Consider the following 26,685-nt stretch of genomic DNA (forward strand, 5'->3'; position numbering starts at 1 on the left):
CAAGCACCGCACACTTAGCAATAATCTGATCATCGATGCTCAGTTTAGGTTCTGCCACGGTCTCTCAGCTCCAAGCAAATACTAGCAGGTAGAGTATAATGTGGGAAAATGTGAGGTTATCCACTTTGGTAGGAAGAATGGAAAAGAAAAATATTACTTAAATTGCAAGAGACTACAGAATGCTACGGTGCAGAAGGATCTGGGTGTCCTTGTACATGAATCACTAAAAGTTGGCATGCAGGTAGAGCAAATAATTAGGAAGGCAAATGGAATGTTACCTTTTATTTCAAGGGAATGGAGGACAAAAGTAGAGAAGTCTTGCTGCAAATGTACAAGGGTGTTGGTGAAAACACACCTAGAGTACCGTGTACAGTTTTGGTTTCCTTATTTAAGGAGGGATATCCTTGCAGTGGAGGCAGTTCAGAGAAGGTTCACTGGATTGATTCCTGTGATGAAGGGGTTGTCTTATGAGGAGAGTTGAGCAGGCTGGACCTGTACTCATTGGAACTGAGAAAAAATGATAGGTGATCGTATTGAGACATATAAAATTCTGAGGGGGCTTGACGGGGTAGATGCTGAGAGGATGTTTCCCCTCATGGTGGAATCTAGACCTCAGGGACACGGTTTAAGAATTAGGGGTTTTCCATTTAAGAAGGAAATGAGGCCGAATTTCTTCTCTCAGAGATTCATTAATCTTTGGAATTCTCTAGCGCAGAGAGCAATAGAGGCTGGATCATTGAATGTCTTCAAGACTGAGTTCGACAGACTTTTATCTACCAGGAAGTCAAGGGTTATGGGGAGCAGGAAGAAAGTGGGAGTGAGGCCATGATCAGGTCAGCCATGATCCTATTGAATGGCGGAGCAGGCTCAAGGGGCAAAATGGCCTACTCCTGCTACTATTTCTTCTGTTCTTCTGTTCTTATAACCTCATTGCAGATTGGTTCAACCAGAGACGAATGAGTGGAATTCCAGAGGAGAGGTGAGAGTGATTGCCCTTGAGTGAGTGTGGCATCAAGGATCCCTAGCAAAATTGAAGTCAATTGGAATCGGGGGAAAACTCTCCACTTGGTGGAGTCGTACCTCGCACAAAGCAAGATGGTTGTGGTTAGTGGAGGCCAATCATCTCAGCCCAGGACATTGCCTCAGGAGTTTCTCAGGGTAGTGTCCTAGGACCAGACATCCTCAGCTGTTTCATTGTTGACTCAGAAGAGTCAGAAGCGGGAATGTTCCCTGCTGATTCACAATTCCTCAGATACTGAAGCAGTCTGTGCCCACAAGCAGCAAGACCTATACAACATTCTCAGCTGATAAGTGACAAGCAACCTTCTGGCCACACAAGTGCTAAGCAGTGAATATCTCTAATGAGAGAAAATCAAACCATCCACCTTTTGATATTCAGCAGCATTACTATCGCTGAATCCCTCACCATAAACATCTTGGGGGTTACCATTGACCAGAAACTAAACTGGACCAGTCACATCTATGCTGCGGCCATAAGCGTAGGTCAGAGATTGGGAATTCTGCAGCAAGTATCTCACCTCCTGATACACCAAAACCTGTCCACTATCTACAAGGCACAAGTCAGGAGTGTGATGGAATACACCTCACTCAACAACACTCAAGAAGCTCAACACCATCCAGGACAAAGCATCCCACTTGATCAGAACCTAACCCACCACCTTAAACATTCACTTCCTCCACCACCAGTACACAGTGGCTGCAGTGTGTACCATCTCCATATGAACTGCAGTAACTTGCCTAGTATCCTTCAACAGCACCTTCCAAGCCCGTGACCACTACCACCTCGAAGGACAAGGGCAGCAGATGCATGGGAACTCACTACCTGCAGGTTCCCCTCCAAGTCACTCACCATCCTGACATGGAACTATATCGCCATTTCGTCGCTATTGTTGGGTCACAATCCTGGAACTCCCTCCCCAACAGCACTGTGGGTGTTCCTACACCATATGGACTGCAGTGGTTCAAGAAGGCAGCTCACCACTACATTCTCAAGGGCAATTAGGGATGGGTAATAAATGCTAGACTTATCAGCGATACTCGCGCCCAAGAATGAATAAAAACCAAATCACTCTCCAAAGATTCCCCACAATTCAGGCTGGGACATTTACTTCAGGAGCACAGAGCTTTATATAACTACAACATGAGTTCCAATCTTCAGATTCCATTAGCCTTTCACATTATTTTCTACCAGTCCACTAGCTTTTAGTGATTCAGCACTCGGGTCTCTGCTTCTCCAGTTTCTAACATCTCACCATTTATAAAAAACACTCTGATCTATCTTTGGTAGGTACTAGATGACCCCTCATTTTAAACTCCATCTGCCAAAGCATTGCTCACTCACTTAATCTATCAAGAAGATTTGAAAATAAATTTCTTGCCAAAGGATAATGTTCTGCTTCTGCTCCCTCGCCGTTTGCTTTTCCCGTTAGTCTTTCATTTGGTGTAAATCCAGAGAAAGTAAAGATGGAAGGAAGGGAGGGAGGGAAAAATCTTCCTCCTTTTCGTGATCCCAATTTGATCTTAATTCCAGTCCAATTTGGGTGAAGAATTCCAATTGTCTGTCTCAATTTTAATAAAGTATAAACAATTCTGGAATCACCTTCTCGATATTGACAAGAACAGGTTTCCAGGCCGACTTAACACAAAATTTCCCCCCCTGGAAACAACAATGCACTAGACAGTTCATAAACTGACAACAAGGATGGGATTTGAACCCACGCGCGCGAAGCACAATGGATTAGCAATCCATCATGTTAACCTCTCCGCCACCTTGTCAACTGTTTTGGCGTAGTGGTCACCTTCAGCTCAGATCCTGACTGTGCAGCCAGATGTGCAATGATGGAAATGTAGCTTCTGTCAGTGAATGAAATTTCCATCACATCAGGTCATGGCCTGTTTGGAATGGAGCGGTGTGAAACATTCCAGACCATGTCCAACACGTTTCTACTCAGTGTGAAAACTCACCACGGAAAGACTGGAACATACAAACATTTGATCACACCATGATTAACATCACTCAGACATCTGAACCATTGGGTCACTGACGAAGTCATGATGACTTCTAATTTCTCATGAAATGACGACTGAACTGACTGGAAGAATTGCTTTAAGTCCACATGATCAGAGAGACACAGCCTCAGCCGACTTGTCAGGTGGCGTAAACAGATATTACTGCTTCTGATCTTCACCAGAACAGAGAGTGAGATGTAACATTGATCATCAAACAGACTATGAGAGAATACAACAGAATAAAACACATGGAGAGACACTGTGGAATAACACCTAGATTTGACTGGAATGTTGAATTTTAATTGGAATGGATAAAACACCAGAAACAACTGATTAAATTGGGATTCTCATCATTATATTGATCTGGGACAGAAAAGAGAGACTGATAGAAAGAAGGGAAGAAGGAAGAAAAGAAAGGATGGAACTGTTTACTTTTTTCAGTTTTTTCACTTGCCCATCAAAGCTGGATAAAAATGTTGCAAATAACAGGGAATTTCACCAAAAAGGGAGATTAAATGCTGCCGAAACCTTGGATTGAAGGATGCCCCAACAGATCACCTGTTTAACTGTCTCCTCACTGGGGGATTTCAATCAGTGAGCAATATTATTCACTACTTTTTTTGTGAAATAAACCCAGAACTGTCACTTGGAATTAATATCTGTGTTCCGACTCCTGAATAATAAAATTGCGAGTTTCTCGATATTTTCGGGACACATTTCCTGCTGAAAGAACTAAGAACTCTTTTCTAATTTACACAATACTATATACACACTCATCAAGCCTCCGAAGCTGGCATCCTTGGTGCTGCTCTCTCTTCTCCCAAACCTCATGTCATGTGACTGTTACATCATCACTCTGACAGTGGGAGGGGTTGATCCCACTGTCTTCAGCATTAACCCTTTACATTCTTATGCTACACTGTCTGTCCAAAAAATGGTTAGAGAACTTCCTTCATTTATCGAAACACCAACAGCTGCCAGTTGTAAATCAACTCAAACCCATCAGAGAGAGAGAGAGAGAGAGAGAGAGAGACTGTCAGAGAACTTCCTGCATCCAGTCCTGACCCTGTCACACTCAGCAGCTGCTCACCCAGACCCCACTCTCATCAACACTGAATACTGTTACCGAGACCCTTCAAATAATGTTTATAAAAGGCGGAAACATTCAAAGTTCATCGCAGCTGGACTGAATAGAACAAAGTTTAATATCTTTTCACCGTCACTCGGTGACCACATGAGAGACAGTCCTTAAATCAGTCGTATAAATTATCAGCTGTAAGAATGTTTGTCATTGGGTTGAATAATTTCTGTGTGAGAAATATTCCAGCATCATAAATCAGGGGAATGTGCTGACTGAGCTGTGTCTTCACCTCTTCTGGTCAGTCGGACAGTTCACCCTTCATTCTGCTCTGATTCGCTTTCCCCAAGCGGATCTTCAGATTCTCAAATAGTCATAGAGTCGTACAGCATAGAAACAGGTCCTTCGGCCCACCGCATCCATGTCGACCATAATGCCTATCTATACTAATCCCACCTGCCTGCATTAATTTCATATCCCTCTATGCCTTGCTCATTCAAGTACCTGTCCAGATGCCTCTTAATTGTCACTACTGTTCCTGCCTCCACCACCTCCTCAGGCAGCTCATTCCAGATACCCACGATTCTTTATGTGAAAAATTTACCCCTTTGATCCCCTTTAAACCTCCTCCCTCTCACCTTAAATCTATGCCCTCTAATTTTAGTCACCCCTCCTATGGGAAACAGACTCTGGCTATCTATGCTATCTATGCCTCTCATAATTTTATATACCTCTATCATGTCTCCTCTCAGCCTCCTTCGCTCCAGGGAAAACAGACCCAGCCTGTCCAATCTCTCTTGATAACTCAAGCCCTCCAAACCAGGCAACATCCTTGTGATTCTTTTCTGCACCCTTTCTAGCTTAATCACATCTTTCCTGTAATGCGGCAACCAGAACTGCACACAGTACTCCAAATATGGCCTAACCAACGTTATGTATAACTGTAACATGACGTTCTAACTCTTGTACTCAATGCCTCGGCTAATGAAGGCAAGCATGCCATACGCCCTCTTCACCACCCTGTCTACCTGTGTTGCCACTTTCAGGGAACTATGTACTTGCACACCAAGGTCTCTCTGCTCAACAACACTCCCCAGAGCCCTGCCATTCACTGTATATGTCCTGCCCTGGCTTAACTTCACAAAATGCATCACTTCACACTTGTCTGCATTAAATTCCATTTGCCAAGCCCTTGTCCACTTTCCCAGTTGATCTATATCCTGTTGTAACCTTAGACAACCTTCTTCACTGTCCACTATACCACCAATTTCGGTGTCTTCTGCAAACTTACTAATCATGCCCCTTACATTCACATCCAAGTCATTAATATATATGAAAAACAACAGGGGGTCCAGCACCGATCCCTGCGGCACACCACTGGTCACCGGCCTCCAATCTGAAAAACAACCATCCACTACCACACTCTGCCTCCTATCACCAAGCCAATTTTGCATCCAATTTGCTAGCTCATCCTGGATCCCATTTGTTCGAACCTTCTGGACCAGCCTACCAAGTGGGACCTTGTCAAAGGCCTTGCTAAAGTCCATGTAGACAACATCCATCGCCCTGCCCTCGTCAATCCTCTTGGTCACTTCCTTGAAAAACTCAATCAAATTCGTGAGACATGATTTCCCACGCACAAAGCCATGCTGACTATCGCTAATCAGACCATGCCTTTCCAGAAGCATATAAATTCTGTCTCTCAGAATGCCTTCCAATAACCTTCCCACCACTGATGTAAGACTCACCGGCCTGTAGTTTCCTAGCTTATCCCTTCTGCCCTTCTTAATAAAGGCACAACATTAGCTATCCTCCTGTCTCCCGGTACCTCACCCGCGGCTAACGATGACACAAAAATCTCTGCCAGGGCCCCAGCAATCTCCTCCCTTGCTTCCCATAGCATCCTAGGATACACCTGGTCAGGCCCTGGGGATTTATCCACCTGAATGCACTTCAAAACCTCCAACACCTCCTCCTTTGTAATGTTGATATGCTCCAGGATATCAGTGTTCCTTCCCTTGAACTCACTAGCTTCCATGACCTTCTCCACGGTAAATACGGATGAGAAATATTCATTTAAGACCTCGCCCATTTCCTGTGGCTCCACACATAGATTGCCACACTGATCCTTAAGGGGACCTACTCTCTCCCTAGCTACCCTTTTACTCTTAAAATACTTATAGAATCTTTTAGGATTCTCCTGTATCTTATGTGCCAGGGAAATCCCATGGCCCCTTTTCGCCCTCCTAATTTCCTTCTTAAGTGTACTCCAACATCCCCTGTACTCCTCGAGTGAGTCGCTCGATCCCAGCTGCCTATACCTGACATATGCCTCCTTCTTTGTCCTGACCATACCTCAATATCACTCGTCAACCAAGGTTCCCTAAACTTGTCAGCTTGCCCTTCCATCTAACAGGAACATGCCTGCCCTAAACTCTTCCTATCTCATTTTTAAAAGCCTCCCACTTACCTGCAAACAGCCTCTCCCATTCAACTTTTGAGAATTCCTGTCTGATGCCATCGAAATTAGCCTTCCCCCAATTTAGGACTTCAACCTGAGGACCAGTCCTATCCTTTTCCAGAACTATCTTGAAGCTAATAGAGTTATGGTCACTGGTCCCATAGTGCTCCCCCACTGACACATCAACCACCTGCCCAGCCTCATTTCCTAAGGGGAGGTCGAGTGTAGCCCCTTCTCTGGTAGGGCCATCCATATACTGCTTCAGAAAACTATCCTGGACACATTTAACAAATTCTTCCCCATCTGATCCCTTAGCACGAAGGCAGCCCAGTCAATATTAGGGAAGTTAAAATCACCCACTATTACAACCCTATAATTCCTACACCTATCTGTGATTTCCCTACGTATATGCTCCTCCACTTCCCTCTGACTATTGGGGGGCCTATCGTATAATCCCATCAAAGTGATCACCCTTTTCTTATTTCTAACTTCTACCCACAGGTCCTCGCTGGACATTCCCCCCCGGATATCCTCTCTAAGTACTGCCGTGATGTCCTCCCTAATCAATAGTGCAACTCTCCCTCATCTCTTACCTCCACCTCTGTCACGCCGAAAGCTTCGGTACCCCGGAACATTGAGCTACCACTCCTGTCCATCCCTCAACCACGTTCCCGTAATAGCTACAATATCACAATCCCATGTACCGATCCATGCTCTGAGTTCATCTGCCTTACCTGTCAGGCTTCTTTCATTAAAGTAAATGCAGTTTAGCCTACCAGACCTTCCACGCTCCCTGTCCTGCCCCTGCCCAGCCTGCCTACTGGACTTGCTTGCTTTAACCTCTACATTTGCCTCAACCATCTCATCTGAGAGATTACTACTTTAGATCCCACCCCCTGCAAGACTAGTTTAAACCCTCCTGAGTAGTACTAGCAAACCTCCCTGCAAGGATATTGGTCCCCCTCCAGTTCAGATGCAACCCATCCTTCTTGTACAGGTCACCTCTGCACCAGAAGAGATCCCAATGATCGAAGTAGCTGAAGCCCTCCCGCCTTCGCCAGTCTTCAGCAACGCATTCATTTGCCTTATCCTCCTATTCCTACCCTCACTATCACGTGGAATAATCCTGAGATTACAACCCTAGAGGTCCTGCTTTTTAACCTTCTGCCTAACTCCCTATATTCACTTTGCAGGACCTCATCTCTCTTCCTGCCTATGTCGTTAGTACCAATATGGACCACGATCTCTGGCTGCTCACCTTCCCCTTTCTGAATGTCCTGCAGCCGCTCCGAGACATCCTTGACCTTAGCACCAGGGTGGCAACATACCATCCTGGAGTCTCGTTTGTGACCACAGAAACGCCAAACTGCACCCATTACTATCGAATCCCGATCAGTATAGCTCTTGCAACATTTTTCCTCCCCTGCTGTGCAGCAGAGCCCTCCGTGGTGCCACAAACTTGGCTGTTGCTGCTTTCCCCTGGGAGGTCATCCCCCCGCAACAGTATCCAAAGCGGTATATCTGTTTGAGAGGTGGATGGCCACAGGGGACTCCTGCACTACCTGCTACTCCGTCTGGTGGTCACCCATCTCTTTTCTGCCTGTGCAGCCATTACCTGCATTGTGACCACCTCACTAAACATGCTATCCACAACGTCCTCAGCATCGCGGATGCTCCACAGTGAATCCACCTGCAGCTCCAGTTCCGTAATGCGGGTAGTCACTAGCTGCAGCTGGATACACTTCCTGCAGACATGGTCACCAGGGACACTGGAAGCGTCCCTGATTTCCCTCAAAGCGCAGGAGGAGCATATCATGGGGCTGAGCTCTCCTGTCATGACTTACCCTTAGGTTAATTAGTTACTACCTTCATTAAAAAATACTAATTATACTAGGGTAATTGTTCTACCCACTTCAATCTAAAGTCCTTAAAAAAAAAAACACTTTAGTAGTACTCACCTTATCACCAGAGGATTTTTTTTCCAACAAAAAAAACAACTTTCCCCTTATTTTTTAAGATATTCAAACAGCTGCTACTTACCAAGCAATCGGCTTGCAGCTCTCCTCTGATGTCACTGTTTGCCTTTTTTGTTCAATATTCCGGCGCATTGGAAGAGGTTCGACTGCTCTCCGCTCCCGGAAGGGAAGAGACTGGACCTTGATCCTCGGGGTCAATTTACAGGCTCCGCTCCCGGTGTTCCCCCCACAGGTCCGCTCTGCTCCTCGCCTCTCCGCTCCCGGAAGGTAAGAGACTGGGCCTCGATCCTCGGGGTCGATTTACAGGCTCCGCTCCCGGTGTTCCCCCCACAGGTCCGCTCTGCTCCTCACCTCTCCACTCTTGGAAGGTAAGAGCAAATCTGGACACTGGGTTTTCTTATTTAGTTCCTTTCGATTTTTCTTGCCCCTGAATGATAATATATTCCAACCTTGGATCAACCTTGCCCTGTCTCCCAGTCTCGGTTAAAAGTGACACATAACGGCACCAACACTCTGAAACATACAACATGGTCACACTTTGCTTCAGTGAGATTAATGCTGAAGCAATTTCCATGTCGAATGCGATTGTGAACAAATTTCTTTCGAGGAAATTGTGGCTGATTGAGTATTTGCACTGAATTTCTGTGCAAGAAGCGACAGTTTCAAACAGCCATTCCCAAATCACTTCCTTCACAAAGACAAAAACTGTGCTGTCTTAACGTGTGACTCAACTTCACAAACAAATCTGAACTCGAAGTTCAGGAGAAGACAGAGAAGTGAATAATTGACAGTGTAATCTTTGAATCATAATTTTCTGTTTCTTCGCTGAAGTGAGGCTCAACCTGAAGACACGCGAGATTATGGAAATCTACAAATTTGGAATGAGAAAGCATAAAGTAGTGAAACAGTTGGTGAGTACATTGTGGCACTGAAGAATTTATCATTACAAGGCAACTTTGACACATTCTTAGACCGTACATTATGAGACAGATTTGTGCTATCTTGGCGGATGAGAAAAGATACCAAACGCACAAAATCCCACATTTGAGCGAGCGTGTAAGATTGCTCTTTACATGGAGATAGCATCAAAGAATGCTCGTGAATTGCGTCCTATGCCAGTGACAGTAACACACTTCAGAGGAACTTAAACACACTGGTAAAATGGGCTTTCACATAACAGATAACATTTTACACAGAGAAGTGTGAAGTGATACAGTTTGGGAGGAAGAATGAGACAATGTACACCAATCTTTTTTGATCAAGGTTTGAAAAGGTTGCTCAGAGCAAACAGGACACTTGGCTTTATTAATAGAGGCATAGAGTAAAAGCAAATAAGTTATGCTAAACCTTTATAAAACACTGGGGCTGAATGGCCGACTCCTGCACCTCCACAGAAAGCTTCCACTCCAGTCTCAGACACACTTGTCAGGATCACTTTCCATACATCCCGCCACTCCACACACGGATATCTCCCTCAGGATCAGATCACAGCTCCACAGTCCTGCCACATCCAGTCGTGAATGGTGGTGGATAATTAAATAACTAACAAGATGAGGAGGCTCCAAAAACATTCACATCCTCAATGATGGTGGTGCTGAGCACGTCAGTGCAAAAGATGAAGCTGAAGCATTTGCAACCATCTTCAGTCAGAAATATTAAGTGGATTTGATCTGTGCTAATTTCAGCTCCTCATGCTTGCTGGTGCCTTGGTTCTCTGGTGCTAATTTCAGAGTAAATCATGCAGCTTGACAATTGGAGCCAAAGAAAAAGACACAGGAGAGGTTGAAAGTGCCAAAACCTGGGATTGAATCAAGAACTGTTTAACTGTTAGTCCAGCACGAACTCAACAAAGCTATTTCAACAACACACTAAAGCCACCATTCTGTCACTGCTTTGGAAGACAATATATACATTAAAGTGTTTGTAAAAAGTTACAGAACACAACATGTGAGTAATATTCCCCATTGTTATCTCAGTACTGATGGATTGTGAAGTGGGAGACAGCCAGAAGTCCCACTGAGCAGCACTGACCCTGAGCTGTGAGTGAAATGAGATAAAGTTCAATCTTTAGCAGAAAGATTCTGGAGAGAGGTAAGAGTCCTGAATCAAGGAAAGACTTTCTGACATAATAAAAGCCAAATACTGCAGATGCTGGAAATCTGAAATAAAAGCAAAAAGTGCTCGAAATATTCAGTAGGTCTGGCAGCATCTGTGGAGAGAGAAACAGAGAAAACATTTCAGGTCTGTGACCTTTCATCAGAACAGACAAAGGTTAAAAAAGAATTAGGTTTTAAACAAGTGAAGGGGAGGGGTGTGTGGGAGAGAACAAAGGGGAAGGTGTTTGATAGGGCAGAGGGCAGGAGAGATTAAATAACAAAGCTGTCCTGGGACAAAGGCAAAGAGTGTGTTAATGCTTGTGGTTGCCTGACACCAGTCATGCTCTGAAGTTATTGAACTCAATGTTCAGTCCACAAGGCTGTAGAGTGCTGAATCGAAAGCCAGGTGCTGCTCCTCGAGCTTGCGTTGATGTTCACTGGAACACTGGAACAGGCCGAAGACTGAAATGTTGACATGAGAACAGGGGGGAGTGTTGAAATGGCAAGCAACCAGAAGGTTTTGGTCATGCTTTCGCACTGAGCAGAGGTGTTCCACCTAATCTGCGTTTGGTCTCCCCAGTTTAGAGGAGACCGCATTGTGAGCAGTGAATACAGTATACATAATTGAAAGAAGTACAAGTAAATCGCTGCTTCACCTGAAAAGAGTGTCTCGGGCTTTGGATAATGAGCAGAGAGGAGGGAAAAGGGCAGGTATTATATCTCCTGCGATTGCATGGGAAGGTTCCTTGGGAAGGGGACGAGGTGTTGGGGTAATGGAGGAGTGGACCAGGGTGTTGTGGAGGGAACAATCCCAGCAGAATGCTGACAGGGGAGGGGAGGATGCGTTTGGTGGTGGCATCACGCTGGAGGTGGTGGAAATGGTGGAGGATGATCCTTTGGATGTGTAGGCAGGTGGGGTGGAAAGTGAGGACAAAGGGAACCCTGTCGCAGTTCTGGGAGGGAGGGGAAGGCGGAGGGCAGAGGTTGAGGGTCCTGTCAACTACACTGGGAGGGGGCCGGGGCGGGGGGGGGGGTGGTTGGTAGTTGAAATCTGATGAAGTTGTTGAATTGAATTTCAAACACTCCTTGAACTCTCTGCCGATGAAGTCTGAAAAAGGGAAGAACAACCACACAACAAGGGTCTCAAATCCAAGACCCTGAGATTAAAAGTCTCATGCTCTACCAACTGAGCTAACAAGACCTGATACAGTACTTCTACTCTGTCTGTTATTGGACGGATGCAGCTGTTGGCTCCACCCCAAGGGCGGGAGTTTGTTCCACCAACCATGAAGCAGCTTCCCATCAATTCCCCAGATTATCAGTAATCCACTTCCAGAAGCCCCAAAGTGTGATATATTCCTCTCACTCATCAATAATAAAACTGAAATCTTTTTACCTTCCAAATGCTGCCATCTATTTTGTCAGTGTTTATTTCTCTCTCCTTTTTATTTAGTTCATGCATTCCTTAGGAATTTGTTTTCCAATTATTTCTGAGGGAAGAAATGAACAGATCTGGCAGCTCAAAACTGGGCATCCATGAGGCACTGTGGGCCATCAGCAGCAGCAGAATTGTATTTAAACACAATATGTTACCTCATGGCCTGACATATCCCTCACTCTACCATTACCATCAAGCCAAGGGAACAATAGTGGTTCAATGAAGTGTGCAGGAGGGCATGTCAGGAACAGCACCAAGCAGACCTAAAAATGAGGTGTCAACCTGGTGAAGCTACAACACAGGATTACTTGCATGTCAAACAGTGGAAGCAGCATGCAATAGACAGAGCTAAGCGATCTCACAACCAACAGATCAGATCAAAGCTCTGCAGTCCTGTCACATCCAGTCCTGAATGGTGGTGGATAATTAAACAATTAACAGGAGGTCAAGGCTCCACAAATATTCCCATCCTTAATGATAAGGGAGACCAGCATATCAGTGCAAAATACAAGGTTGAATCATTTGCAACCACCTTCAGCTAGAAGTGCCAAGTTGATGATCCATCTCGGCCTCCTCCTGAGGTCCCCAGCATCACAGATGCCAATCTTCAGCTAATCCAATTCACTCCACATGATATTTGAAGCGGTTCAAGAAGGCAGCTCACCACCACCTTCTCAAGGGCAATTAGGGATGGCGCCCATATCCCATGAATGAATAAAAAAAAAATCAAGAAATGGCTGAAGGCTCTGGATACTGACAACATCCCGGCTGCAGTGCTGAAGACTTATGCTCCAGAACTAGCCATGCCACCAGCCAAGCTGTTCCAGTACAGCTCCAACACTGGCATCTACCCGGCAATGTGGAATATTGCCCAGGTGTGTTCTGTACACAAAAAGCAGGACAAATCCAACCCGGTCAATTACTGCCCCATCAGCCTCCTCTTGATCATCAGTAAAGTGATGGAAGGTGTCGTTGACAGTGCTATCAAGCAGCACTTACTCAGCAATAACCTGCTCTTCATTGCTCATTTTGGGTTCAGCCAGGGCCACTCAGTTCCTGACCTCATTATGGCCTTGGCCCAAATATGGGCAGAAGAGTTGAATTCAGGAGGTGAGGTGAGGTGACAGTGACTGCTCTTGCCAAGAGCATCAAGGAGCCCTTGCAAAATTGAAGTCAATTTTAATCAGGGGAAAACTCTCCACTAGTTGGAGTCATACATCGCGCAAAGGAACATGGTGATGCTTGTTGGTGGTCAATCATCTCGGTCCAAGAACATCACTCAGGACTTCCTCAGGGTAGTGTCCTAGGCCCCAACCATCTTCAGCTGCTTCATCAATGACCTTCCCTCTGTAATAAGGTCAGAAGTGGGGATGTTCGCTGATGATTGCAAAATGTTCTGTCGCATTAACATCTCCTCAGATACTGAAGCAGTCCAAGTCCACATGTAGAAAGACCTGGACAAAATTGGGCTTGGGCTAACAAGTGGCAAGTAACATTCACGCCACAAAAATGCCAGACAATGACCATTTCCAACAAGAGAGTATCTAACCATCTCCCCTTGATATTCAATGACATTACCATTGCTGAATCCTTCACTATCAACATTCTGGGGGTTACCATTGAGCAGAAACTGAATTGGATCAGCCATATAAATAGAATAGCTACAAGAGCAGGTCAGAGGCTGGAAATTCTGCTGTGACTGACTCACCATCTACAAGGCACAAGTCAGGAGTGTGATGCAATACACCCCACTTGCCTGGATGAGTGGAGCTCCAACAACACCAAAGAAACTCAACACCGTCCAGGACAAAGCAGCTCGTTTGATCAGCACCTCATCCACGACTTTAAATATTCATTCCCTGCACCACCAGTGAACAGTGGCAGCAGTGTGTGCCATCTACAAGATGCACTGCAGCAACTCACCAAGCCTCCTTCAACAACACCTTCCAAACGCCCGACCTTGAGAACCTGGAAGGACATTGAATGAATGGGAACACCACCATCTGCAAGCTCCCCTCCAAGCTACACACCATCTTGACTTGGAACTATATCACCGTTCCTTCACTGTCACTTGATCAAAATCCTGGAACCCCCTTCCCAACAGCACTGTTGTTTTACGTACAACACATGGACTGCAGTGGCTCAAATAAGCTGCTCACCACCACCTTCGCAAGGGCAATTAAGGATCGACAATAAAGGCTGCGTTTGCTGACAACGCAACCACTAGGTGGCACAACTCGCTTTCTCCCCCTCCTTCGCACCGGCCGCTTCCACCCTCCACAGTCGCTCACTCCAGACCTCACTGCTCCCCCCACTTCCCTGGACGATTGTCCCCCGATCGCGTCACCCCATTCTCTGGTCGCTTGCTCACTCCCCACCCCCCCTCCCCTCCAGCCGCTAGCTCTATGCTGCGCTGCTTCCCTTCTCTCGGCCACTTGCTCCCACGTTTGTCCAGTCTCCACGCGCCGCCCGAAGAAGTAAGGTGGGCTGCAAAGTGTGACGTAGGAGCGAGTAGTGAGTGGCCTAGAGGAGGGAAGTGGCACAGCCTAGAGCTAGCAGCTGGAGCGGGGATTGGGAGGTTGCGAGAGAGCAGCCAGAGAGCTCGATGACGCGAGCGGGGAACGATCGGCCAGGGGAGCATCGAGGTGTGGAGCGAGCAGCTGATAGGAGGAAGCGTCGAGGCCTGGAGCGAGTTGCCGAGGGGGGAGAGCTCCAGCCTCAAAGTCTCCTATTCAGCCGCTTCCTCCAGCTGAGTGAGGGGCTGGATACCCGATGCCGCCTTAGCGCACATGAGCGAAGATGGACCATGCGCGGATATGCGATGCTGTTGGCGCTGCGCAATGACATCATCCTGCGCATGTGCCACTTAATCCTGGCAAGATGTAGCTGTGCCGATGAGCAGCTTGGCACAGTCCGATGATGTCAGCGGGCCGCTGCATTGACAGGAATCACATTGTGTCAGCAGTGCCCACATCCCATGAAAGAATAAAAAAGAGGTTTACCACAATGGTAGCAGGGTGAGGGATTTCAGTTATGTGGAGAGATTGGAGAAGCTGGGGTTGTTCTCCTTGCAGCAGAGAAAATTCAGAAGAAATTTGACACATTTGTTCAAAATCATGAAGTTCTTTAATAGTTTAAATAAGGAGAAACTGTTTCCAGTGGTAAAAGGGTCAGTAAGCAGAGGACACAGATATCAGGTGATTGGCAGAAGCACCAGAGATGACATGAAGAACCATTGTTTACACTGCAATGTGTTGTGATAAAGAAAGAAAAGACTTGCATTTATATAGCACCTTTCAAGACCACTGGACATATCAAAGCACTTTGTAAACAATGAAATACTTTTGAAGTGTAATCACTGTTGTAATGTCAGAAATGCAGCAGCTGATACCCACAAACAGCAATGTGATAATGACCAACTGATCTGATTGAGAGGCAAATATTGATCACAACAGAGTGAATAATTGATGCGTCAGTTTCTGTATCTGAAATGTGACTTAGATCTGCTGTTATTAACCGAGGCAGCGCTGCAGAAGGATATGTTAATAATCTCTCACTAATCAACTGCAAACAGTCAGAATGTATAACTGTGAACAGCACTTCCTGCAATGTCAGGGCTGGAAAATTGAGGGAGGGAGAGACACTGTCAGTATCTGAGTGTATACAGCACTGTACAGAGAAAGAGCCAATATACCGGGGCTGAGACACAGTGCATCTTTTCACATTTAATCACAATAATATCCACAGTCAGGAATTGAAAAGGATGAAAAACCAAATAACAAGAGCAAAAGTAAGAAAACTAAGCAATTATAGATTAGCTGATAAGCTTTCACTGTGTTACCTGGTAGTCTACTGTTTTATATTCAATGCTCTCTCCACTGTGGCCAGGGAATGATTTCTTCTCAAGGGCTGAATATTAACAAAACTTCTTAGAATTTAAAATCTTTCAAAATTAATTCCATGGAGCTAATGGGGAAAAGTCAAATAACTGCATCAATTACAGGAGAGCTGGTTGGTGATGACGTGGATGTGTCTGCAGTGTGCAGGACCAGACTGTTTCTATAGATTCACAATGAATGTTCCACCCTTTATTTGGAACAGTAAAACTGATCGTGGACAATGGTTATTCTGGTTGCAGCAACCTGAAGATTTAACTCATTAACACCCTGCTTTAGGGGAATCGAGAAAGCATAACACCCAGCTCTGTCAGTTAGTGTGCTTGTTTGCTAACCCACAATTTGTTGGTTCAAGCACTTAAAAGGATGAGGCATTATTAACTTAAACTCTTCTACATCTGCTATATTACTCTTGCTGTTGATTCTTCAAAGATAAGGTTAATCAAGACTTTCTTTGTGAAATCCATGCTGACTGTGTTTTATTATATTTTCATTTTCATATGTATTTTCTACTTTTGGGGATTACAGGATATTGTCATTTTTTATTGATGTTATTTTTATTTATTGCATTTATTGCCCATCCCTAATTCCCTGGAGAAGGTGGTGGTGAGCTGCCTTCTTGAACCACTGCAGTCGATGTGGTGCTGTTAGGAAGGGAGATCCAGGATTTTGACCCAGCCACAGTGAAGGAACGGTGATATAGTTCCAATTCCAGGATGGTGTGTGGCTCAGAGGGGAACTTGCAGGTGGTGGTGTTCCCATGCATCTGCTGCCCTTGTCCTTCTAGGTGATAGAAGTCATGGGTTTGGAAGGTGCTGTGTAAGGAGGCTTGCTGCGTTGCTGCAGTGCATCTTGTGGATGGTACACGCTGTGTGTTGGTGATGGAGAGAGTGAATATAGTGAATGAGGCGCCAATCAAGTGGGCTGCTTTGTCCTGGATGACGTTGAGCTTCTTAAGTGTTGTTGGAGCTGCACCCATCCAGGCAATGGGGAGTATTGCATCACACTCCTGACTTGTTCCTTGTAGATAGGGGACAGGCTTTGGGGAGTCAGGAGGTGAGTTACTTGCCGCAGGATTCCTAGTGTCTGACCTGCTCTTGTAGCCATGATATTTATATGGCTACTGCAGTTCAGTTTCTGGTCAATGGTAACCCCCAGGATGTTGATAGTGGGGGGATTCAGCAATCGTAATGCTGTTGAATGTCAAGGGGAGATGGTTAGATTCTCTCTTGTTTCAGAAGGTCATTGCCTGGCACTTGCGTGACTCGAATGTGAAATATCCTTATTGTAGGGTATTGTATTGTACTGTACAGTGACTACACTTGGAAAGTCCTTCATTGGCTGTAAAAGGCTTTACAAAGTCCTGTGGTCGTGAAATGCATGTGTTGCTTTTTCCATTGTTCTCAGTGTCATTTTCATCAAAAGATAGGTTTCGTGAGCACAAGGTTTAAATCAATGTTGATTCAAATAATGTAAAAGCATCTATATTCTTGCACTGTACTTAATAATAACCATCTTACCATCCTTACAGAGTGCAATGTTTTTGACCCTGAAATTGATTCCACAATCTCAGTCCCTCAGACAATTTCAGCCCAGTTCTGATGAAAGATCACAGATCTGAAACGTTAACTCTGTTTCTCTCTCCACAGATGCTGTCAGACCTGCTGAGTATTTCCAGCATTTTCAAGAGTCTCGAGGGATCTAGACTGGACAAAGATGACCGTGACACTTTGAGACCAAGCTCGAACAGTCCACACACCTACTAGAGCTGTCAAGTTATATTCCCCAAGTTTGTTAAGTATAATTTTACTTCCAATTATTAAGTACTATTTGACTCTCAATAAAAGTTCTGGACTTATTAATCAAGTATCCTGTTGATTTAATTGGTTAAAGTCATGCCCAAAGAGATTGTCCACAATCGACTTTCCAGAACTGAAAGATAAGTCTGCAAGGATTGCTAATTTTACAGCCCTGTTTAAAAAGAGAGATAAACCCAGGAACGACAGACCAGTTCATCTAATGTCAGTGGTGGGCAAAGTTTTGGAGACAATTATCCAGGAGAAAATTAACTGTCACTTGGTAGAACATGGGCTAATAAAGGACAGCCAGTACAGATTGGTTAACAGAAGATTGTGTCTGAAATAATTAATGAATTAATTTCTTTGATGAAGTTTCACAGAGAGTTGACCAGGGTGGTGAGGCTGATGGTGTGTGTCTGCACTTCAAAATTTTGTTTGAAAAAGTACCATAAAATAGACTTGTTAACAAAATTTGAGCAGATGGGATTAAAGAGGCAGTGGCAGCGTGGATACAAAATTGGCTGAGAGACGGAAAGCATAAAGTAGGGTGAATGCTTGTTTTTCAGAATGGAGGGACTAATCCAGTAATGTCACTGTTGTTGCAGTGTGTGCAGTGTCTGACCCTGAGCTGTCCTAAGGAGGGGGCTGTTTGTGATGTTCCTGTGGGGTGTATTATCATCAGGGTATCTCTCTGAGCTGTCACAGGGATGGGGCAGTGTGTGAGATCCTTGTGCATGTCATGCAGGCCCACTGGCGTGTGGTTCCATCCTGATGCCAAGAAACAGAGCCCCATCTATGGGCAAAAAGTCTCACTTCCCTGTGGGTGTCTTGAGAGAGAAGAAGGCTTAGGGAGTAAACCTGGACAGTAAATCCGGAGTGGAGTCCCGGAGGTGGTTACCTGTTACTTATCAGGTAGTTTTCCAGCAACTCCTACAGCAGAGCTGGGACCAAACAGTGCTGTTTTTTTCCTTTCCTTTGGACAATACTAGCAATGCTGAGAGGGGGTCCTGATGCTCAGTGCCTCCATACTATTTGCCCAGGCCTGTGCCCTGGAGAGGACACTCCAGCTTCATGGTTAAACATCAGCAAAACATGGGAAGAAACAGTTACCGATTAGAAGCTCTCACTCAATTGGTGTAGAGTATGAGCACCAGGGGTTACTTTTGACAGTGGGAGAGATCATCGCGTCTCAATGGATAACTACCACCTACTCCAAGCTGTGCAGCCGCCAGTCAGTTAGGTGCTGTCCTGCCACGACCTACCTGCTTCAATGGGTGCTTGCACCTTCGAGAGATATCTCTCAACTGGCGGATTGATAATCTATGCACCAGGCAAGACAAACAAAACAAAGAAGACACCAGTGCTTCGCATCACAAGCTGGAATGTAAGGACCATGTGTCCTGGCCTTACCGACAACCTTCTGCAGCACACACAAGACAGCTGTGATTGACAAGGAACTGACAAGGCTCAATGTGGACATTGCTGTGCTGCAAGAAACTGGACCCATTCAAAGTGGATCCCTCAAAGAGAAACACTACACCTTCTTCTGGCAGGGGAAATCCCAAGAGGCAACTCGTGAGCATGGAGTGGGTTTCACAGTAAAAAAAACACGCCACTTGCAATGAGTGAACCCTCCACAGTTGGCTCAGAGAGACTTCTTCCCCTTCACTTGTTAACAAGCGCGGGCCCAGTTAATCTCATGTGCATCTATGTCCCGACACTCACCTCCACCCCAGATGTCAAGGATCAATTCTATGAGACACTTGACACTGCCATCAGTAGAATTCCCAGCACTGAGGGACTGTATCTTCTAGGGGATTTCAACGCAAGCTTGGGTACTGACTACAGCTTGGCCAATGAGCATAGGGCACCAGGGGATTAGCAAGATGAACAAAAATGGACAGAGGTTTTGGAGCTATGCTGTCACCATGGACTCTGTGTGACGAACAGCTCCTTCCAGGTCAGGCTGTGCCACAAGGTGTCCTGGAGACATCCGAGATCATGCCACTGGCAGCAGCTAGAACTTATCATCACCAGACATACCACCCTCAGCAGTGTCCTCATCACTCGCAGCTATCACAGCGCTGACTGTGACACTGACCACTCCCTGGTGTGTAGCAAGGTCAGGCTTCAGCCAAGGAAGCTTCATCCATCCATGAAGAAAGGTCGTTCTCGGATCAACACTCACCGAACCACTGATCCAGAAAGGACCCAGGAGTTCCTCAACATCCTAGATCAGGCTCTTTCAGTAAACACCAAAGGCTTCAGTGCAGTGTCAAAGTGGAATCATCTGCACGCCACCATCTATAACTCTGCACTCACTGTATGGGAAAAGAGATGGGAGGAATGCTGACTGGTTTGAGGCTTATTGGACTGAAATGGAGTCAGTTACTGCAACTAAGAAGAGAGCCCTCATGAACTACAAACAAGTCCCCAGCAAACAAACTCTAGATGCTCTCAGAGCTGCCAGAAACAAGTCTCTGCAGACTGCTCGGCACTGCACCAATCAATACTGGTTAAAAGTCTGCAACAGCATACAATCTGCCACTGAATCTGGGGGATGCTAGAGGGACATATGAAGGAATTCAACACACCAAGGTTCCTTAGACAGCACCTTCCATACCCGCAACCTCTACCAACTAGAAGGACAAGGCAGCAAATTCATGGGAACACCACCACCTGCAAGTTCCCCTCCTAGCCACACACTATCGTGACTTGGAACTATATCGCCTTTCCTTCACTGTTGCTGGGTCAAAATCCTGGAACTCCCTTCCTAACAGCACTGTGGGTGTACCTACCTCACACAGACTGCAGCGGTTCAAGAAGGCAGCTCACCACCACCTTCTCATGGGAATTGAGGGATGGGCAATAAATGCTGGCTTAGCCAGTGATGACCACATCACATGAATGAATAAAAAAATTTTTTGAAAGCAACGGGCCCAGCAGTAACTAAATCAGCACCTTTGAAGACAAAGACAGGGACAATCATCACTGAACCGAACAAGCAGATGGAAAGGTGAGTGGAGCATTACCTTGAACTCTACATAACGGAGAACATTGTCATTGAAATAGCTCTCAGCACCATTCCAGACTTCCCTGTCATGGAGGAGCTGGACAGCGACACCACCATAGAGCTCAACAACGCCATTGACCGTCTTGCCAGTGGTAAAGCCCCGGGAAATGATGGTATTCCACCTGGAATCATCAAAAGTGGAAAAGCAGCTCTGCTGCAGCATCTCCATGAACTTCTGTGTCTCTGTTGGAAGGGGAGATCTGCGCCTCTAAACATGCGTGATGCAAACATTGTCACCTTGTGCAACAATAAAGGTGATCGCAGTGACTGCAGAAATTACCGAGGCATCTGCTTGCTAAGTATTGTGGGGAAGGTCTTTGCTCGCATTGCTCTGACCAGATTGCAGACCCTGACATCACACATCTATCCTGAGTCTCAGTGCAGCTTCAGAGCTGGTAGATCGACAGTCGACATGATTGTCTCACTTCGGCAGTTACAGGAGAAGTACTGTGAACAGTACAGACCACTCTACATTGTCTTTATAGACATCACCAAGGCCTTCGATCTTGTTTGCAGAGACGGACTCTTCAAATTGCTGTGGAAACTAGGCTGCCCTCCTGAACTCTTGGGCGTCATCTCTTCTTTCCACGAGAACATGCACAGTTCCGTCAGTTACAATGGAGCAACATCAGACACTTTCACGATCAGCAGTGGGGTAAAACAGGGCTGTGTCCTGGTGCAAACTCTCTTCGGAACGTAGGAGGAGGCAGTTTAACCTGTCGAGCCCGCTCTGTCATTCAATTACATCCTTGCTGATCATCTACCTCAACACCACTTTCCCGCGCTCTCCCCATCTCCCTTGATGTCATGAGGATCAAGATTTCTATCAATTTCTGTCCTGAACATGCTCAATGAAAAACTTTCACAAACCCCTGAGGTAGAGAATTCCAAAAATTCACCACCCTCTGAGTGAAGAAATTCCACCCTATCTCAGTTTTAAATGGCCTTTTAAATGAAACTTTAAGGAATACAATCCCAGTTTCCTCATAAGACAATCCCACCATCCCAGGGATTAGTCTGGTGACCCTCTGTTGCACTCCCTCTGTGGCAAGTATATCCTTCCTTAGATAAGGAAACCAAAACTGTACACAATACTCCAGCACGATCTCACCAAGGCTCTATACGATTGCAGCAAGACATCTTTACTCCTGTACTCATGACCCCTTGTGTTAAGGCCAACATACCATTTGCCTTCCTAATTGATTGCTGCACCTGCATGCGAGCTTTTAGTGTCTCATGAACAAGGACACCCAGGTCCCTTTGGACATCAACACTTCCCAACCTCTCACCATTTAAGAAATACTCTGTCTTTCTGCTTATTCTACCAAAGTGGATAACTTCACACTTATTCACATTATATTCCATCTGTCATTTCATTCACTTATCCTGTCCAAGTCCCCTGGAAACCTCCTTGTAACCTCCTCACAGCTCACATCCTTTACAATTGGCATATTCTTCTCCATGCTGCTATTTTAAACTTTCAGTGACTCAGATGGGGGTGTCCACCTGCATACCAGAGCTGATGACAAGCTGTTCATCTTGGCAAGACTGCGCACCAAGACCAAAATGAGTCAGTTCTTGGTCTGTGAGTTGCTGTTTGCTGATGACGCTGTGCTGACATCCCATAATGAAGTTCATTAACAGCAGCTTGTATATCGGTTCTCCCTGGCCTGCAACGAGTTTGGACTGACGATCAGCATCAGGAAGATCAAAGTTATGGGCCAGGCCGTAGAGACTCCACTTTCCATCAACATCGACAACCTCACTTTGGAGGTTGTCAACAGCTTCACAGACCTTGGATCAACAATCACCAGCAATCTGTCCCTTGATACTGAAATCAGCACCAGGATTGTCAATGCTGCAGCTGTCATGTCAAAGTTGAGAAGACGAGTGTGAACCAACAGCAAACTGATCGAAAATACAAAGCTCCGCGTGTAACAGGCTTGTGTTCTCAGCATTCTCCTTTATAGTAGAGAAGCATCAACAACTTTTCTAAGCCAAGAAAAGCAGCTGAACAGCTTCCACCTCCGCTGTCTCAGATGGATATTGGGCATCTCCTGGCAGGACAGAGTGCCGAATGCGGAAGTACACCAGCGTGCAGGGATCTGCAGCATGTTTGCCCTCTTGAGTCAGCAGTGACTCTGTTGACTGGGTCATGTGTGCTGAATGGATGACGGTCGCTTTGCCAAAGACACGCTCTTTGGTGAGCTTGCTATCAGCACGAGACCAACAGGTCACCTACGTCTGTGATACAAGGACATCTGCAAAGCGAGATCTCAAGCTGACTGGGATTGGAGTCGATGCATGGGACGTCCTTCCTGCTGACTGGAATTCCTGGAGAAAGGCATTCAGGAAGACCAAGGGAAAAGCAGAGGACAAAAGAAATGACCAGATGGTGGGAAAGAGAGCTCAGAGGAAGGAAAAATTATCAGTCGACCTCGGGCCAATGATATTCATCTGTACCAGCTGCGGAAGGGATTGTCACTCACGAGTCATCCTCTACAGCCACAACAAACGATGTTTCATACAGAAGTGACGTACACCCCGGGTGTAGCCCATCGTCTTCCAAGACGGACGGTTGCCTATTACAATTAAAACGACAGCTACAACTACAAGAGCGAGTCAGAGGCTGGGAACTCTGCCGTGACGAACTCAACTCTTGACTCGCCAAAGCCTGCCCACTATCTACAAGGCCTTCCTCTGATTTCAATTGTACACACATTTGTGATCTGGCTCTGTAGCTTAGTTGGTTAAAGCACCTGTCCAGTAAACAGAAAATCTTGGATTCAACTCCCAACAGAGCCTTGTTTCACAGTAACAACATGCTTGAAACGTTTCATTCTTAACATTGACATTTGTGAACTTTAATTCAAAACACATGATGAATTTCAATTACTTAAAAAAACAGCCTTTGTGAAGGATATGAGTTTGGAATGGCTGTTCCTCCTTGTGCAGAATTTCAGTGCTGATACATCAAAGGTAACTTCTTTGACATAAATTTGCTCACAGTTCCATTCAACCTGGAAAACAGCTTGATATTAATCTCACTGAAGGAGAGTGTTTGTGTCATTATGTGTTGCTTTTAACCGAGACTGGGACATGACGCAAGTGGGAGGGTTTCTCTGAGGTTTGGAATATTTGTCAGTCAGGAACAAGAAAAATCAAAGGAACCAAATCAGAAAACCTATGTCTCATGTGGTTACCGAGAAACGGTGAGAAGATATTAAACTTTGTTGTATTTAATACAACTGTGTGAACTTTGATCTTTCCTGCCTTTTATAAACAGTATTTGAAGGGTCTCAGTAAAAATGTTCAGTGTTGATGAGAGTGGGGTCTGGCTGAGCAGCTGCTTAATGTGACAGGGTGAGGACTGGATGCAGGAAGTTCTCTGACAGTCTCTCTCTGATGGGTTGAGTTGATTTTCAACTGGCAGCTGTTGCTGTTTTGATAATTCAAGTTCCCTCCACCAATTTTTTTGGACAGACAGTGCAGTATGAGGATGTAAAGGGTTAATGCTGAAGACAGTGGGATCAACCCCTCCCACAATCAGAGTGATGATGTAACAGTCACATGAGATGAGGTTTGGGAGGAGAGAGAGCAGCACCAAGGATGCTAGTTTAGGAGGCTTGATGAGTGTGTAGATAGTATTGTGTAAATTAGAAAAGAGTTCTTAGTTCTTTCAGCAGGAAATGTGTCCAGAAAATATCGCGAAACTCACAATTTTATTATTCAGGAGTTGGAACACAGGGATATTAACTCCAAGTGACAGTAGTGGTTTCATTTAACAAAAGAAAAGTAGAGAATAATATTGCTCATTGATTGAAATCCCCCAGTGAGGAGACAGTTAAACAGGCGATCTGTTGGGGCATCCTTCCATCCAAGGTTTCGGCAGCATTTAATCTCCCTTTTTGGTGAAATTCTCTGTTTTTTGCATCTTTTTTTAATCCAGCTTTGATGGACCAGTGAAAAAACTGAAAAAAGTGAACAGATCCATCCTTTCTTTTCTTCCTTCTTCCCATCAGTTTCTCTTTTCTGTCCCAATTTAATCTGCTGTTTTATCCATTCCAATCATAATTCAACATTCCAATCAAATCTATTTGTTATTCCACAGTCTCTCTCCATGTGTTTTATTCTGTTGTATTCTCTCACAGTCTGTTTGATGATCAATTTTACATCTCACTCTGTTCTGGTGAAGATCAGAAGCAGTGTTATCTGTTTGCAACACCCGACAAGTCGGCCTGAGGCTGTGTCTCATAGATAATGTGGAGTTAGGAACATAGGAACATAGGAGCAGGCGTCGGCCATTCAGCCCATCGAGCCTACCCCACCATTCAATATGATCATGGCTGATCATCCACTTCAATGCCCTTTTTCCAACACTTTCCTCATATTCCCTTATGTCATTTGTATTTAGAAATCTATTAATCTCTGCTTTAAACATACTCAATCACTGAGCTTCCACAGCCCTCTGGGTTACAGAATTCCAAAGATTCACAACCCTCTGAGTAACAACATTTCTCCTCATCTCTGTCCTAAGTGGCTTGCCCCTTATTTTGAAATTGCGTCCCCTGGTTCTCGACTCCCCAACCAGGTGATACATGTCAGCTGCATCTACCCTGACTGTCCTTTAAATATTTTGTAGGTTTCAATGAGATCACCTCTCATTCTTCAAAACTCGAGAGAATACAGCCCCAGTTTCCCCAATCTCTCTTCATAGGACAGTCCCACCATCCCAGGAACAAGTCTGATGAACCTTCTTTGCACTCCATCTATGGCAATAATATCCTTCCTGAGGTAAGGCGACCAAAGCTGCACACAGTACTCCAAGTGCAGTCTAACCAAGGTTCTATACAATTGAAGCAAGAATCCACTACCCCTGTACTCAAATCCTCTTGCGATAAAGGCTAACATACTATTCGCCTTCCTAATTGCTTGCTGCACCTGCATGTTAGCTGTCAGTGACTTATTGACATGGATACCAGGTCACCCTTATATTCTATAATTCAGTTATTGACCTGTACTGCTACTTCAGGGATCTGTGGACAGTCACTCCAACGTCCCTCACTTCCTCTACACCGTTCAGTGTTCTCCCATTAATTGTGTATTCCTTTGTCTTTTTTGACGCCTGCTCTCGCTGTTCCCTGCTCTCCGAGTGAACTCTTGCTCCCTCTCTCTCCTGGGCTCTTTATGCTCCACTCTGCTCTCACTGTTTCCTGCTCTATTAATGTATCAATATTTGTTTGCCTTGTGTTTAATTTAAAATATGGATTAACTGTATTTTACAGTTGTAGGTTTTATTTGGTAGTCCTGTGCAAGTTGTGGATTGGTATTTAATATTTAGCTCTGTGAAAACGTTTGTGAATGGAAATATAACTTTCAATCTTATACATGGGCTGGTCTGCAAGCTCCAAGTCCTTCATTTTGTAGTAATGGAATTGATACTGTATCTTTCAGTCTTAATCTCTGTGGGATTTTTGAACTGGTATGTCATGCATAACTTGGTCTAACGTCTGATGTACATTATTGGGATTCATAGGATCATAGGAAATAGGGGCATTAGGTCATTGAGCCCATCAAGCCTGCTCCAACATTCAAACAGATCGTGACTGATCATCTACCTCTACGCCATTTTTCCCTGCTATCACCATATCCCTTGATCTTGTTAGTATTTAGAAATCTATCGATTTATGTCTTGAATATGTTCAATGATTGATCTTCCACAGCCCTCTGGGATAAAGAATTCCACAGATTTCTCACCCTCTGAGTAAAGAAATTCCTGCTCATCTCAGTCTCAAATGGCCTGCCCTTATTCTGAGACTGTGTCCCCTTGTTCCAGAC

The 26,685-nt window shown here is 45.2% G+C and overlaps 1 non-coding gene across 1 annotated transcript; it reads right to left on the reverse strand.

Annotated features, from left to right (window-relative positions):
* Positions 1–2,714: 2,714 nt before the first annotated feature.
* trnas-gcu (transfer RNA serine (anticodon GCU)) lies at positions 2,715–2,796 on the reverse strand. The gene has a single exon. It is a non-coding gene; the product is annotated as a tRNA-Ser (tRNA).
* Positions 2,797–26,685: the final 23,889 nt, after the last annotated feature.

The sequence above is a fragment of the Heterodontus francisci genome, unplaced genomic scaffold (assembly GCF_036365525.1).
Source record: "Heterodontus francisci isolate sHetFra1 unplaced genomic scaffold, sHetFra1.hap1 HAP1_SCAFFOLD_43, whole genome shotgun sequence".
NCBI lineage: Eukaryota > Metazoa > Chordata > Chondrichthyes > Heterodontiformes > Heterodontidae > Heterodontus > Heterodontus francisci.